General features: G+C 44.3%; 2 protein-coding genes across 8 annotated transcripts in view; one reads left to right on the top strand and one right to left on the bottom strand.

Annotated features, from left to right (window-relative positions):
* Positions 1 to 998, bottom strand: part of RIMS3 (regulating synaptic membrane exocytosis 3) — a 69,350-nt gene extending 68,352 nt beyond the window's left edge. For 3 of the 7 annotated variants that reach the window (XM_033226925.1, XM_033226924.1, XM_033226931.1), the window contains exon 1: positions 319 to 434. The gene's annotated coding sequence lies outside the window, so the exon portion shown is untranslated. Of the gene's footprint in view, positions 1 to 318; positions 435 to 864 lie in introns of those variants that run through there. The other 4 variants (XM_033226930.1, XM_033226927.1, XM_033226926.1 and 1 more) reach the window with 4 other exon arrangements.
* Positions 652 to 15,132, top strand: part of NFYC (nuclear transcription factor Y subunit gamma) — an 81,800-nt gene continuing 67,319 nt past the window's right edge. Inside the window, exon 1 of the mRNA XM_033226915.1 lies at positions 652 to 780. The gene's annotated coding sequence lies outside the window, so the exon portion shown is untranslated. The remainder of the gene's footprint in view (positions 781 to 15,132) is intronic.

Genomic DNA, 15,132 nt, shown 5'->3' with positions numbered 1-15,132 from the left:
GAAACCCCGTCTCTACTAAAAATAATAATAATAATAAAAATTAGCCGGGCGTGGTGGCGGGCGCCTGTAGTCTCAGCTACTCGGGAGGCTGAGGCAGGAGAATGGCGTGAACTCGGGAGGCGGACCTTACAGTGAGCCGAGATCACGGCACTGCACTCCAGCCTGGGCGACAGAGCAAGACTCCATCTCAAAAAAAAAAAAAAAATTTGGCATGCCATGTCGACCTTCATCCCCCAGTTCTTTTTCCCCAAATTAAAAACACGAATACACACACACGCCCCTCCTTAGTTCCTAAAGTTCAAGGGCACGCGCACACACCTACTTATCTTTTAACATTCAAGCTCGCACCAAAGAGAGATCCACAAGGGTGGGAAGCGTGGTGAAGGTCACCTGGCAGCGCCTCCATATCCCCCGAAAGGGGGCGGGGTCAAAACTCTGCGACGTCGAGCTTCCGAAAGAGGGCGGCGTTAAAACTCCCAGCTCTCATTCCGCTTCACTCTGTCATCGCCCCTTCCCAATTCTCGCGAGACCTCAAGCAGCACAGCTTCTGCGCGCTGCACGATACTGGGAGTCCAGGCACCAGGGGAGGGGGAGGGGAAAAGGGGAGACGGTGCAAACGGCGTGGCCGCCATCTTGCTTGTGCCCCCGCTTCGCACGCGCTCCGTTCTCCGTGACGCACGCTTCCCCCTCCCCTCCGCCGTGCCTGGGCCTCTGCATTGCCCGACTCCGAAGGAGCGCGGGGGCGGCTCCTACTCTTCCTGGACTCCTAAGCAGAGGCGTGTGAGTGTGCGGGAGGTTCTGTGCGAGGGTGATAGGGGAGCGGCGACGGGGGGAGGGGCAGCGCTTCCCGCCTTCGCCAGAGACCTCACTTCCTCGCGCGGCCGCTGCTGTAGCTCGGTCAGGCCTGCTCGCCGCCATGTTGTGCTCTTGCCTGGCCCGCCGCTGTCGCCGCCGCCGCGCTCGTGGGGTCCGTGTGCCTAGTCGGCCCGGCCCGCGGGCTTTCTCCCATTGGCGGAAGGCGACGGCGGGGGGGCTCGCTCGTGATTGGTCGGTGGCGGGGAGGCCGCGGACCTGGCACCTTATTGGTCGCGCCGGCTCCGGCCTAGGGGGTGATGAAGGAATCTGAGGCTGCGGGGATGCGCGCGTCTTGGGCTAGGGCGGCTGGGGCATTGACCCCCTGCGGCGCAGGCGTGGGGTTGCGGCAGGAGGGCGAGCCTAGAGGCTTTAAGGGGAAAGAGAGGGTGATGGCCTGGCGGGAACTTTGGGGGTCGCTTAGGCCACGGCCTGGAATGGGGGATGCTCACTTTCAGAGGTGCTTTTCCTGGTACGTGCATGGCGCAAGATGGGGGTGTGCAGGCCCTCGGGGTTCCAGGCCTGGAAACACCGAAACCCAAGTGACAGGGTGAGAGGATCTTCGAGATCCTCTCGAAGGGATGCTAGTGTGACCTAGTTGAAGTGGCCCTGAAATCCACTGTGTGAGTGCATGGTGTAGGAAGAGAGGCATCAGGGCTAGGGGCATAGCTGAACGGTAGAATCAGATCAGGGATTTTGCTGGAGAGTGCAAGCATTTAAACACTGAGGTTTTGGTGGAGCCCTGGAGTCCAGAGTCAACGGACCTGGGATGTGATGTGAGAAGCAAGTAAACCGAGAGAGGGATCCTGTTGATAGGTGTGCTCTGTCCGAGCCTAGCAGGCACAGCATTAAGTAGTGTCAGTTTAAAGTGACTAAGTCTGATATAGGAAGCATTTTAGGGAATATTTTCGGACTTGGGAAGTGTATTAATAGAGCAGTTAAAGATTTTGAGTCTCAGGACCATACAAGTAGTTTTGAGATATTGTATATGAAATTTGCTGCTCTGGGAAGGATACAGGTCATGGCTGAGTTTCCAGAGCTACATTAGCAAATATTAGGTACTTGGTAGTTATTTGTTGAGTAAATATTTGTTAGGTTCCCCTTTAAGGGAAAGGGAGCTAGCCAGAAATTTTGAGTCTTGATTTATTTCCTTGTTTATGTGCCTAGAAAGTACACCCACTCCCATGTGTACTTTGATTTTTTTGTTTGTTTTTTCAAATAAACAGCTCCAAACCAAAAAAAGCCAGTGCATAGCTTCTTAAGGAACAGGACTTGCCAACACTTTCTGGTTCATATTCAAAAAGTTTTTATTCCAATCCAGAGTCGTTCCAGTCAACTTGTTGGGGATATGTTCCTTTTCTACTGAATCTGAATCATAGTTACTTGTATTGCTTTACATTTGCTCCTCCCAATGTGTGAGGGCCATGGAAACACATTTATGTTAAACCTCTGTGTTTTCCTAATTCGTTTTTCCTTGTTTTTGTTAGGTAGTCCTTTTTAGCTTTAGATGGTACTCTTCTGTTTTCATACCAATTTCAAGAAACTCCTATGGTTTTCAAATTTAGTCAGTTTTGTGTGAATGCAACTACATTTTCTGGAGAAGGGAATTGATAAGCAGAGGAAGAGAATTGCTATTTTGGGGCACATTTTAACACCAGTAGGTAGGCATTATCATCCCCATATTGTAGATGGGGAAACTAAGGATCAGAGGTTAAGTAGCTTGTCTAGTGTCACTCAGTAAGTGGTTGAGCTGGAATTCAAACCCAGGTTGCCTCATGCCAAAGACTGTAATTTTATTGGCTACATCAGCTATCAACATAAACCTGACAAATCAAACTTCCAGATAATTTTATATTTCCAAGTGGATCATCTACTTTGATTTCTGGGTGTTTAGAGTGTATTAAATGGAAGACTATAATTCGTAAGAATTTGTTGTGCTGCTTCAGGATTCAGACCACAGACTTGTAACCATATAGAATATGGGTTCTTCAGCTAGGTATTCAAATCGTACTCCTTGGCTTCTATTGTGAAAGGGAAGATTTACAAAGTAAATTGCTGCATTTTTCCTGAATCCAGGTAGATAATGGGGAAGAATATGTACAGAAACTTGAAGAGTCTGCATTCCTTAAAACCAAGCTTCAGAATATTGCAGATATTCTTCTGTGTATGGAGATAATTTATGCCAAGCGGCAAGGAACTACCAAGTGCAAAGTGTAAGGAGCTCACTGGAGAGGTTTTTCAAACATCACCAGTTCCTTAGGGTGTCCCCAAATATGAGGACCTATTCAAAGGCCTAGTGCTTTCTTCAGACTGTGGGATATTGATTCTGGGATATGCTTATCCTGAAGAATGTGTACAATTAAGACTGGATAGGACAAAATATTTGCAGTTCCAATTTTGCATGGAAACCTTTAAATCAGGGTTTGAGAGGAGACCAGTGAGTTGGAAATCTTAATTGCTTTATGTCTTGATGTGCTTAGGTGAAGCCCTCCCTCATCTTTATTTACAATAATATGTCACTGTGGAAGAGAGAGGCAAAGCTACAAGTGAAAATAGGGTTTGCCATGCATTTTGTACATTAGTCATTTCAGGCTCATTTGGCTCAGTCATCAAGTTAACCAAATATGAAGAATGCTGTAGATCTATGATTTAGTTTCTTTTTTACCAAGGCTAGACAAGGTGATAAAAATGAGCGTATATGTACACCTTTTTTATTCAGCAGGCATTTCTGGAGCAACCTGCCCTTCAGCATTGGTGACCACCTTCATTCCATGTTAGCCCCTTACACCCATGGCCACCTTGTTAAGATATGGAATTGACTACTCTAGAAATCTTGAACTCTCAGGAAATCTCAGTAGATCTGAGTTTATGCTGAAAACTTGTGAACCTCAGGTTTTTCTTCAAGCAGAAATTAAGCTTTATGCTTTATAGGCTGTGTCTATGGCATCTTATTTAATTCTTATGACAGATTATTCTGTTATTTATACTTACACATTTTTTCCTTGGTCAAAACTACTAGAGACTGGATGCAGTGGCTTATGCCTCTGATCCCAGCATTTTGGGAGGCCAAGGCAGGTGGTATTTGAGGTCACGAGTTTGAGACCAGCCTTGCACACGTGATGAAATAAAATTACAAAAATACAAAAAATAGCCTGGCATGGTGGTAGGTGCCTGTAATCCCAGCTACTTGGAAGACTGAGGCAGGAAAATTGCTGGAACCCGGGAGGCGGAGGTTGCAGTGAGCTGAGATTGTGTCACTGCACTCCAGCCTGAGCAACAGAGCGAGACTCAGTCTCCCAAAAAATAAATACAAATCCCCAAACTGTACTAGAGAAGATTTTACAAGGCATTTTTATCCCCTTTTAGTTTCAGAGAAATGTAAGGCAAAGCGAAATGAGGATTCAGACCACAGAATTGTAACCATATATGGGCTCACCCCATTCTGTGTTAGGGAGCTATGCTGGGAGTCTTGTTTTGGGTTTTGTTTTTTGGGAGTTTTGCTCTGTCACCCAGGCTGGAGTGCAGTGACGTGATCTTGGCTCACTGCAACCTCTGCCTCCTGGGTTCAAGCGATTCTCCTGCCTCAGCCTCCCGGGTAGCTGGGATTACAGGCATGCACCACAACACCCAGCTAATTTTTGTATTTTTAGTAGAGATGGGCTTTCACCATGTTAGCCAGGCTGGTCTTGAACTCCCAACCTCACGTGATCCACCTGCCTCGGCCTCCCAAAGTGCTGGGTTTACAAGCATGTGCCACCGTGCCCAGCCAAGCTATGCTGGGTGTCTTTTTGAGGTAATTTTGAAATTTACATCTTTTAGTTCAAAGATATTGAGCCACTAGGATCTATGAATCAAACGCAGGGATACTATAGTTACTACTTTTATTGAATGCTTACATTGTACCAGCTAGGATATAAATGTATTATGTATATCCTCATACACTATGAGGTAGATAATATAGTCACCCTCATTTTTACATGTGAGGAAACTGAAAAGTAATTTGCTTAAGGTCTCATAGCCAGTAAGTAACAGAGTCCAGATTCAGACACAGACACAGATTTGTAATTCTTTTTTGTTTTTTTGGGGGGTTTTTTTTTTTTTTTTTTTGAGACAGAGTCTCGCCCTGTTGCTCGGGCTGGAGTGCAATGGCATGATCTTGGTTCACTGCAACCTCCGCCTCCCAGGTTCAGGTGATTCTCTTGCCTCAGCCTCCTGAGTAGCCCGGATTACAGACGCCTGCCACCATGCCTGGCTAATTTTTTGTATTTTTAGTAGAGACGGGGTTTCACTATGTTGGCCAGGCTGGTCTGGAACTCCTGACCTTGTGATCTGCCTACTTTGGCCTCCCAAAGTGCTGGGATTACAGGTGTTAGCCACCGCGCCCAGCCACAGATTTGTAATTCTTAATTCTTATGTAAGTGAAGCCCTTACTCTTAAACACTGTGTTGATACCATAGAATGTTATGGGAAAAGAAAAAAGTCCTGGCTTCTTAGCTCAGGAAGTGAACTTCAGTTCTTTCAGGTGTGTCCTTTGTACTGAGACTTCAAAAGAGTGAGATGACCTTGGCAGGGTCACTTGGCTATGCAAGGGCAGAGCCAAATCTTGCCCAGATCACTGGATTTCTAGATAGGTGCTCATTCCACTGGATAGCATTGGCTCTCCTGTGGAAGCATTGACTTGATGGCAGAGATGACTTTAAGTGACAAGTTTACTTCATTCACGGGAATGAGAATGGCAGAGGACATTACTAGGATCACAAATGACCTTCTTGAGGTCAATCCTGGCCCTCAGGCATACAACCAGGAAGAACATTCCTTTGCCAGTAAGTTGTTCATTTCCATTCTGTTTCTTGTTCTCAGAGGAAACTGGTTGTGAGTTATCTGATGTCTTACAGTCTTTCTTTTCATTTTGTTTATTCAGTTTTTCATGCATGCACTGTCACAATTTAGTAAGGCTACAAGGTCATTTTAGTGTTTTCCTGCAGAGACTCAAAGCACTCAGCATAATTTAAGTAGATTAATTGCAGGAGGAAATGGATTTTTAAAACTGGCCAAAAAGTGCCTTTGGGAGGGGACACCATTAGTTGCGGATTGGAGTCAGACCAAGGGAAGAATTCTGTCTCTGCAATGCATTTACCCTGACTGTGCTGGGGCAGGTTCTTCACTTGTTTCTTCCTCTGTGAAGTAATGACAATAATACCTACCTTTAGAGTAGTTATGAGAAATGAATATAATAGTGTGTGGTAGATGCCTGTCACTTAGTGGACCTTAACAAGTGAGAGAACACATTTTTGTTTTAGAACAGCATGAAATCTGTCCTTTCAGCCAGTTACAGCTTCCTTGATGTGGAGGGGTAAGGCCTTTTATAATTGTCTGCTCTGTTATATACAGTACGATTTCCATATGGAGGAGCAGCCACTTGGCCTGAAAGAACTAATTTAGTTGTGCTGTTTTGGTTTAGGAGCTGATTTCCAGTGGACCAGTGTGAGGTCAGTCTTACTTTTGAATGTACAAAGTAGTAGGATCATTTGTTTCAGGGAAAGGTTGTTTCCTGATCTCTTTGGTTCATCCCCAAGTGTTGAGTGGTAATGATTGTGATGAGATGAAAACTTTTTCATATTTGACAAATAGCAATGATAATTAAAGTCGGAGCAACCAGTGTTTTCATTCTGACCAGAAGGAGAGATTTGCATTATAGTCATTTAAAATTTTTCTAACTGTAGAAATTATCAGTTGAAGTAGGACTGTTGGTTTGGTTTGTGTGATTTGTAGTCACTTGAGTAACATTTTCTTTGAAGTAAGCAGGAAGACAGTATTGCGGAATGGTTCAGGAAAAATCTCTCTGCCTGTAGAAAATTTTGCCAGGTTGCAGGAGTTGTTGCACCCTTCCCACACTTCTCCATGTGTTAGCAGTGATGTACCTGATAGCTGTGAGACAGCACCTGTACTCATTTTCAGTATTAGAGTTGTATTTTCTATTTTGTTATTTTCAGATCTCCAGATAGATTACTTCCACATCCAGTACTGAGAGCTTTCTATTGTATAAACTTGTAGTTTAGAGAGCTCAACTAGAGTCTAATCTTTGCATTTGAATGTTTCCAGTAGAATATGTTTAAAATAAAGGTCGAAATAGCCATGTCTGGTCAGGCATGGTGGCTCACCCCTGTAATCCCAGCACTTTGGGAGGACGAGGCTGGCAGATCACCTGAGGCCAGGAGTTTGCAACCAACCTGGCCAACATGGTGAAACCCCGTTTCTACTGAAAATAGAAAAATTAGCCAGGCATGGGGGCAGGCACCTGTAGTCCCAGCTACTCAGGAGGCTGAGGCAGGAGAATGGCTTGAACCCAGAGGCAGAGGTTGCAGTGAGCTGAGATCATGCCACTACACTCCAGCCTGGGCAACAGAGCGGGATTCCCTCTTTACAAAAAAAAAAAAATTCTATATTGAAGGTACTATATATAAGGTGTCCTATTTAAATGAATATTATTTATTCATTCATTTGCTGGAGTCACTCTGTCGTCCAGGCTGGAGTGCAGTGACGTGATCTCAGCTCACTGCATCCTCTGCCTTTTGGGTTCAAGTGATTCTCCTGCCTCAGCCTCCCGAGTTGCTGGGACTACAGGTGCGTGCCACCACACCTGGCTAATTTTCATATTTTTTGTAGAGACAGGGTTTCACCATGTTGGCCAGGCTGGTCACAAACTCCTGACCTCAGGTGATCTGCCTGCCTCAGCCTCCCAAAGTGCTGGAATTACAGAAGTGAGCCACTGCGCCCAGCCTGAATACTCTTAATTTAAAGCCAATAGTATATCCTTTGCCTCCTGGGTTTGAGCTTTAAAGTCAGTGGTACATTCTTAATAAATAAGATTCAGTAATTGTCCTATTATTCTTAAATACATTCATGAGTATGAACCACAAATAGTGATCTTGAGCAGTGTTTCGAAGTGTTTCAATAAGAGGAATGGGCCAGGCGCGGTGGCTCATGCCTGTAATCCCAGCACTTTGGGAGACTGAGGCGAGCGGATCATGAAGTCAGGAGTTCGAGACCAGCCCAGCCAACATGACGAAACCCCATCTCTACTAAAGATACAAAAAATTAGCTGGGCGTGGTGGTGGGTGTCTGTAACCCCAGCTACTCTGGAGACTGAGGCAGAAGAATCGCTTGAACCCAGGAGGCAGAGGTTGCAGTGAGCTGAGATCGTGCCGCCATTGCACTCCAGCCTCAGCAACAGGGCGAGACTGTCTCCAAAAAAAAAAGGAATGAGATGACTCCTAGGAAATGATGTTAGAGTATAGAATATTTTGTATCATGTCTTTGGCTTAAATCTATGAATTAATAAAGGTTTTCACCATCCCTAATTACTGTTACCCTTGGCCTCCAGAGCTGTAAACTGTCCAGTGATCTCTATGAAGTGAGATTCTTTGCCCAGTGTTAAGAAGATACATCCCTTTGACACTGGCATGATTTGTTCATTTTAAAAGAGAAAAGAGAAAGGGCTAATAAGTACACATTATCTGCACAGCTGACATCCTTGTCATTTTAAACTGTTTTAAAAATTATTGCTGTACCCTGAAGGTAAGTAGCATAGAATTTGCTCATTATGAAATGACAAAGTTGGGGCCTTTTAAGAAGCCAAGCATGCTTGGTTGGCAATCACTTAGGAGGCAAAGGATTGCTATTTATGGTGGTATTTAATGTCATTTTCAGTAGTACTAAGTCAAAAAGGAAAACGCCATAATGTGTGTAAAACTCTAACCATTTTGAAAGGTTGTTAGAATACAGTTGCCTATAGTCTTTTCATTCCACTAAAATTTGTAAGTTGGTTTAGAGCAGCATTTCCCAAGCTCTTCCACTGAACATTAGTTCTGTGTAGTGCTAATCAGTGTCCTTTGGGGATGAGAAGAGGATCCTTGACAAAAAATGACCAAAGTGAAATGCCTTTCTTCACTGCAGAATTATTATTCAGAGCCTTGGTGCTTATTTTGTCTATGACCCTTCAGGAGGGAAGATACATTATGCAGCATTACTCAGACTTACTTGGTCATGGACTGCTGTTTGTGAGAACACCTAATAAACGTTTCATGCTATGACTGGTGTGTAGCGGAGCCCAGTTGAGCAGTTCTGGTGTAGTCTATGAATAAAAAATGAATCATTTTGCATAAGACAGCTTGGTAATCATGGGAAAGGACTTTTCTGAGAACAAGATACATCTTCAAGGTAACATAGACTCTTAGTGATGAATGTGATTTCAAAGGTCATCTAAATCCAATGGCCAATAATAATAGTAACAGGTACCATTTTTTGAGTACATGATTTTTATCAGGCACAGTGTTGTTATTTTACATGCCTTATTAACCACTGGGTCTTAGTGATTTTTAAATCTTCTTTATTTTTTATTTTTATTTTAATTAATTTTTTTGAGATGGAGTCTCACTCTGTTGCCCAAGCTGGAGTGCAGTGGTGTGATCATAGCTCAGTGCAACCTTGAACTCCTGGGTTCAAGTGATCCTTCTGCCTCAGCTTTCTGAATAGCTGGGACTACAGGTATGTAGCACCATGCCTGCCCAGCTACTTTTTTTCTTATTGGTAGTGACGAGGTCTTGCTATGTTGCCCAGGCTGGTCTTAAATTCTTTAGTTCAAGTGATCCTCCCACCTTGGCCTCCCAGAGTGTTGGGATTACAAGTGTGAGCCGCCGTGCCTGCCTTATTTTTTATTTTTATTTTTTGAGATGGAGTCTCAGTCTGTTGCCCAGGCTGGAATGCAGTGGCGTGATCTCAGATCACTGCAACCTCCGCCTCCCGGGTTCAAGCGATTCTCCTGCCTCAGCCTCCCCAGTAGCTGGGATTACAGGCGTCTGCCACCATGACTAACTAATTTTTTTTTTTTTTTTTTTTTTTTTTTTTTTTGAGACGGAGTCTTGCTCTGTCGCCGGGGCTGGAGTGCAGTGGCCGGATCTCAGCTCACTGCAAGCTCCGCCTCCCGGTTCACGCCATTCTCCTGCTCAGCCTCCTGAGTAGCTGGGACTACAGACGCCCGCCACCTCGCCCGGCTAGTTTTTTGTATTTTTAGTAGAGACGGGGTTTCACAGTGTTCGCCAGGATGGTCTCGATCTCCTGACCTCGTGATCCGCCCGTCTCGGCCTCCCAAAGTGCTGGGATTACAGGCTTGAGCCACCGCGCCCGGCCGACTAACTAATTTTTGTATTTTTAGTAGAGATGATATTTCATCATGTTGGCCAGGCTGGTATCAAACTCCTGACCTCAAGTGATCTGCCCACCTCAGCCTCCCAAAGTGCTGGGATTACAGGCTTGAGCCACCACACCCAGCTTATTTTTTATTTTAGAGACAGGGTCTCGCTCTGTCCTCCAGGCTGGAGTGCAGTGGCATGATTGTAGCTCACTGTAACCCCAAACTCTTAGGCTCTAGCGGTCTTCCTGCCTCAGCCTCCCAAGTAGCTAGGACTATAGGTGCATCACGATGCCTGGCTAATTTTTTATTTTTTAATTTTTGTAGAGACAGGGTCTTGCTTTGTTGTCCAGGCTGGTCTTGAACTCACTGTCTTCACTACTGCTTTTCCAGTCACCAGATAACTTTAGCATCCTGTTTTCCACATTAGTGGTCTAGAGTGCTGCCATCCTCCCACTATGTCCCCTTCTCCAACTTGTTCTTCACACTGTACGCAAAGGTAAGGAACTAAAGAATCTTAAACATGGGGCTGGCACAATCAGAATTACACTTTAAATGTGGGATTGATTGTGCCAGTCCAGTGTTAAGACTCATTAGTTCCTTATCATTGTCCTTAGAATAAAGTTCTGATATCTCAGCTTTGTCCAACCCTGTTTACCTTTCTTTTTTTTGAGATCCCTCGTCCTGCCACCCAGGCTGGAGTGCATTGGCGCAATCTTGGCTCACTGCAACCTCTGCTCCCTGGGTTCAAGCGATTCTCCTGCCTCAGCCTCCCAAGTAGCTGGGATTACAGGTACCCACTGCCATGCCCAGCTAATTTTTGTATTTTAGTAGAGATGGGATTTCACCACGTTGGCCAGGCTGGTCTCAAACTCCTGACTTCAGTTGGCCTCCCAAAGTGCTGGGATTACAGGCATAAGCCACTGTGCCTGGCCTGCCTTTCTAACTTTTACTTCTAGCTTCTTGCATCTGGGCTGCTGCTCTACCAAACCGCAGCCCTTTGAGGAATGTAATACTTTCTGTGAGCTTCAGGCCTTTGCACATGCAGTTCACTTTGTCTATCCTGGTTTTTATTCTTAGGATTTTAAATCTCCTAAGAAGCCACCTCTGACCAGCCTAAAACTTAGGTGTAAGCCCTGGGGTAGGTGCTATGCTTATTTCCTCCCATAGCATTTTGCATTTGCCTGTGTTGTAACTCTTAATGTACAGCATTATGATTGCCTATTTTAACGTTCCTCTTCCTTACAGTAAACTTTAATCTCCTTAAGGACAGGAACTGTGTCTTGTTTAGAATCCCCAGAGCTTATTTAGTACAATGGCTATGCTTATAATTTAAGTATTTATTGAACCAATGAAATTATCCTAAGCCCTAAAACCTTGCAAGATGTTTTAGTGCAGGAAACTGGCCTTAGTGGAGTTAAATAACTAGCATGAGGTCACTCACCTAAAAAGTGATGAGAAGGGATTAAAATCTAAATCTGTCTAGCTGTAAAGATTGGGCTTTTTTTCCTGCTGCTGCACGTGACTGCGCTCTCTCATGTTGCCTTTACACATCCCTGTCAAGTGTTCAAACAGCCCGTGCCTAACAACCCCATTCATAGCTTCTGAGGAAAGTTGCGTCATCTTTGGACAGCTCTAAGAGTTGAAGTGAGTCCTTGCAGAATAATTTGCCATCTATTGGTCTTAATGTATGCTTTGGAGAATATAACCTATTTTCAAAAAACAAGTAATTCAGAATTTGTCATCTCCTTAAGGTCCATTCCTTCATTCACTGAGTAACCATTTACTGAGCACCAGTGCAATGTACCTTTATTCTAATGATGTGGTCATTGCTCAGAATGTTTCTGGGCCTTTTTGGGGATTATCTTCAGAACTTCTTTTTTTTTTTTTTTTTTTTGAGAGGGAGTCTTGCTCTGTCACCCAGGCTGGAGTGCAGTGGCGCAATCTCAGTGCAACCTCCACCTCCTGGGTTCAAGCAATTCTCCTGCCTCAGCCTCCCAAGTAGCTGGGACTACAGGTGTGTGCCACCAAGCCTGCTAATTTTTTGTATTTTTAGTAGAGATGGGGTTTCACTGTGTTAGCCAGGATGATCTGGATCCCCTGACCTTGTTATCCACCCACCTTGGCCTCCCAAATCGTTGGGATTACAGGTGTGAACCACTGTACCTGGCCTATCTTCAGAACTTTTATCAGATTATTTTGAAGATGTGTGAACATAGTTTTGTTTGTTTGTTAAAACTTGAAGGTGGATTGGATTTAGAGAAATAGCTACTAGTTGTTCAGGAGCAAGTTGAGTAAAAGATAATGGGTCAGAAATTATAATCTGGCAGTCCTCAATTTTCTTCAATTTTCTTATAATGTTTTTTGAGATGGAGTCTCACTCTGTTGCCCAGGCTGGAGTGCAGTGGCATAATCTCAGCTCACTGCATCCTCCACCTCCCAGATTCAAGTGATTCTCCTGCCCCAGCCTCCTGAGTAGCTGGAATTACAGGCATGCACCACCACGCCCAGCTAATTTTTGTATTTTTAGTAGAAATGGGGTTTCACCATGTTGGCCAGGCTGGTCTTGAACTCCTGACCTCAGGTGATCCATCCACCTCAGCTTCCCGAAGTGCTGGGATTACCGGCATGAGCCGCCACGCCTGGCCTATGTTTTTTTTGTTTTTGTTTTTGTTTTTAAACTTGAACTGAAACTTGAAATAGAAAGCTTTGACATTAAAACAGTCTGTCTTTTACTTCTTAAAGAATCTGGGCTGGGTGCAGTGGCTCACACATATAATCCCAGCATTTTGGGAGGTTGAGGTGGGAGGATCACTTGAGCCTAGGAGTTTGAAACCAGCCTGGGCAATATGGGGAGACCCTATCTCTATAAAAAAAATTTAGAAATTAGCTGGGTGTGGTAGCATATGCCTGTGGTCCTAGTTATGCAGAAGGCTAAGGTAGGAGGATCACTTGAGCCCAGGAGGTCAAGGCTGCAGTGAGCTGTGATCATGCCACTGCACTCCAGCCTGGGCAACTAACCTTGTCTCAAAAAAAAAAAAAAAAAAAGAGTGTGAAGCTCTTACTGCAGTTAACCAGATTTCCTACATGGCCTTCTTCATTTGGAGCTGTGTAGCGGTCACTCCTTTAGATGGGACACACACTTGGCAGTTTTCCTCAATCCCTGTTACTCCCTGTTGTTACTGACACTGGCTAAAATCGGATTTGATTTATATCTTTATGCTTTGGGGATATATGTAGATAAAAATAAGACGCTTGCTGCTTTCAAGAAGCCCTTTTCTGGTAATAGAGGCATATTAAAAAATAGTTATAATATGTGTACCTGCTATATAATCAAGTGTATATTTAGATATTAATTGGGCACCTACCACATTCCAGATGTGTTGAGTGCTTTCAGTTATTTAAGCCTCAACACTCCTATGAGTTGGTGTTATTTCCTCCATTTTACACATGAGGAAGTGAGCTCAGAAATAGTTAAGTATCTTGGCCAATGTGCAGCTAGTAAGCAAGTAGCTATGATTCAAAAATCATTCTCCCAACCAAGAGCATCAATTTTCAGTTTGCCTTCTTTGAGAGTATTGAAGCTTCAACGGTGTAACCAGAGCTACTGGTTTTGTCTCATAGTGATTTGAGTGTTTTTTGTTGTTGTTGTTGTTGTTGAGACAGAGTCTCGCTCTGTTGCCCAGGCTGGAGTGCAGTGGCGCGATCTCGGCTCACTGCAAGCTCCACCTCCCAGGTTCAAGCGATTCCCCTGCCTCAGCCTCCCGGGTAGCTGGGAGTACAGGCATGTGCCACCACGCCCAGCTAATTTTTTGTATTTTTAGTAGAGACAGGGTTTCACAGTGTTAGCCAGGATGGTCTCAATCTCCTGACCTCATGATCTGCCCCCCTCAGCCTCCCAAAGTGCTGGGATTACAGGCGTGAACCACAGTGCCCGGCCTCATTTGAGTGTTTTTTAGGGTAAGAAGATGCAATTGGCTGCTGAGATCCAAGACCAGGGAAGAATGTTAGCTGAAATCCTAGAGATTCTGTTAGATTCTCAGTCCACAGTAATGTCAGGTAGAAGAGAAAGCTATAGTAAGTGAATGAATTCAGCTGCCAAATGGAAATTCAAGAATAATTTGGGTTCTCTTCTTACTGTGGCTTGAATTCTAAGGTAAGTGTTGATGAGAAGTAGGACTTGAAGTATTTTCCTTGCAAACTGCCAAGAAGTAATAAAAACTATGCTGAAGACCTTCATAGGGTGTTAAAGGTCATGATTGGTTTAATCTGGTATATCCAAAGCAGAGTCAAAGGGCCAGCTTTTGAAACAGTGATCAGACGTTCGCTGGGATTAATGGTGAAAAGCCTGGGTTTCCAGCCTAAAAAGTGGAGAATTTTGTGGCACCTGGTAGTCTTCCCATACTGTCCTTTATGGCTAAGGAGTTGCTTTCTGCAGGGCTGCAGAGTATGCTAGAGATAGAAGAGAGGTATTTCTTTGAAGTGGCTTCAGGCCTTAAGCAGGTCTTCTCCCTTTCTGAACCTTAACCTTCTATACATCAAGGAAGTTGAATTGGATGACATTTAATATTTTGCATTTTTTCAGTGCTTATTCAGGCATAGTACATATGCTTTACATATATTACCTTATTTAATCCTTATAGTGGCTCTCTGGTATACATGGTGGTATCTATACATTATAGATAAGGAAACTGAGGCTCAGGGTTAGTTCAGTGTCATATAATTAGTAAGTAGAGTCAGAACTTGAAACTAACACCGCCTGACTTCCAAGTGCTTAGTTGTTTTGCCATGCTGGCACTAAGTAGTAATCAGCGAGGTTGTGAACACGTTCTCCCTATTCTTCTGCTCCCTACCCCCACCCTTCAGATGAGCGTCTTTGCCTTGTCAGCTGACTGGCCCTCAGGTGTTCTGGGGCTAAGAGAAGCTCCAGTACAGATAAGCCCTGTTGGCCTTCTGCCTTCTCTTCCCAGGATGGGAGTAGCTATTCAGAATCTGTAATCTAAACTTTTGAGAAAAGAATTACGGTACCTATAACACATCCTGTTATCATAACCAAACGATTTGGATGCCATTGTGAAGTTGTCTCACAA

Source organism: Trachypithecus francoisi, unplaced genomic scaffold (assembly GCF_009764315.1).
Source record: "Trachypithecus francoisi isolate TF-2019V2 unplaced genomic scaffold, Tfra_2.0 Lachesis_group12, whole genome shotgun sequence".
NCBI lineage: Eukaryota > Metazoa > Chordata > Mammalia > Primates > Cercopithecidae > Trachypithecus > Trachypithecus francoisi.
The sequence above is the reverse complement of the archived record's forward strand: the minus strand, read 5'-3'. Positions and strand labels throughout refer to the sequence as shown.